The sequence below is a fragment of the Otolemur garnettii genome, unplaced genomic scaffold, assembly GCF_000181295.1.
Source record: "Otolemur garnettii isolate 467f Iridium unplaced genomic scaffold, OtoGar3 scaffold00017, whole genome shotgun sequence".
Classification (NCBI taxonomy): Eukaryota; Metazoa; Chordata; class Mammalia; order Primates; family Galagidae; genus Otolemur; species Otolemur garnettii.
In genome coordinates, this window is record NW_003852412.1 from 13,934,005 (window position 1) to 13,934,638 (window position 634).

The window sequence follows — 634 nt, forward strand, 5'->3', positions numbered from 1 at the left end:
GTTTGGCGGGTCCGGGCTGGGGATTCGAACCCACCACCTTAGGTGTACGTGGCTGGCGCCTTAGCCGGTTGAGCTATAGGCGCCGAGCCTGGTCTGGCTTTTTAAGAAGGAAACTTAGATAATTGATTTGAGATTTTTTTCTTTTCCAACATAAGCATTTAAAGCTATAAATTTCCCTCCAAGCACAGCTTTAGTTATATCTCACAAGTTTTGATATGTTGTATTTTCATTATCTTTCAGTTCAAATCATCTTCTTTGATTTCTGCTTTGACCTATGAGTGTGTTAGAAAATGCATTATTTAATTTATACATATTTAAAGGTTCTCTAAATATCTTTTTTGTTATTGATTTCTAATTTAATTCTGATTAGGTTATAGAACATATTAAGTATAATTTTAATCCTACTAGGGGGACTTCTGATTCCCAAATAGTGGTGTAGACACAAGCTATGTCTCTTCCCCCCACAGAAAACCAAAAACAAATGTACAGCACCAAGATTACACCAATAATACCCTAGAACTAAAATATAAAGATGAGTTAGTTCCTGGGGCAACAGACAAGTAAAAACACTCTGAGCAAATGGCACAAGAGTAAGATTTTCATGTCTGTGATGCAACCTTTCCCCAGTCAGCCT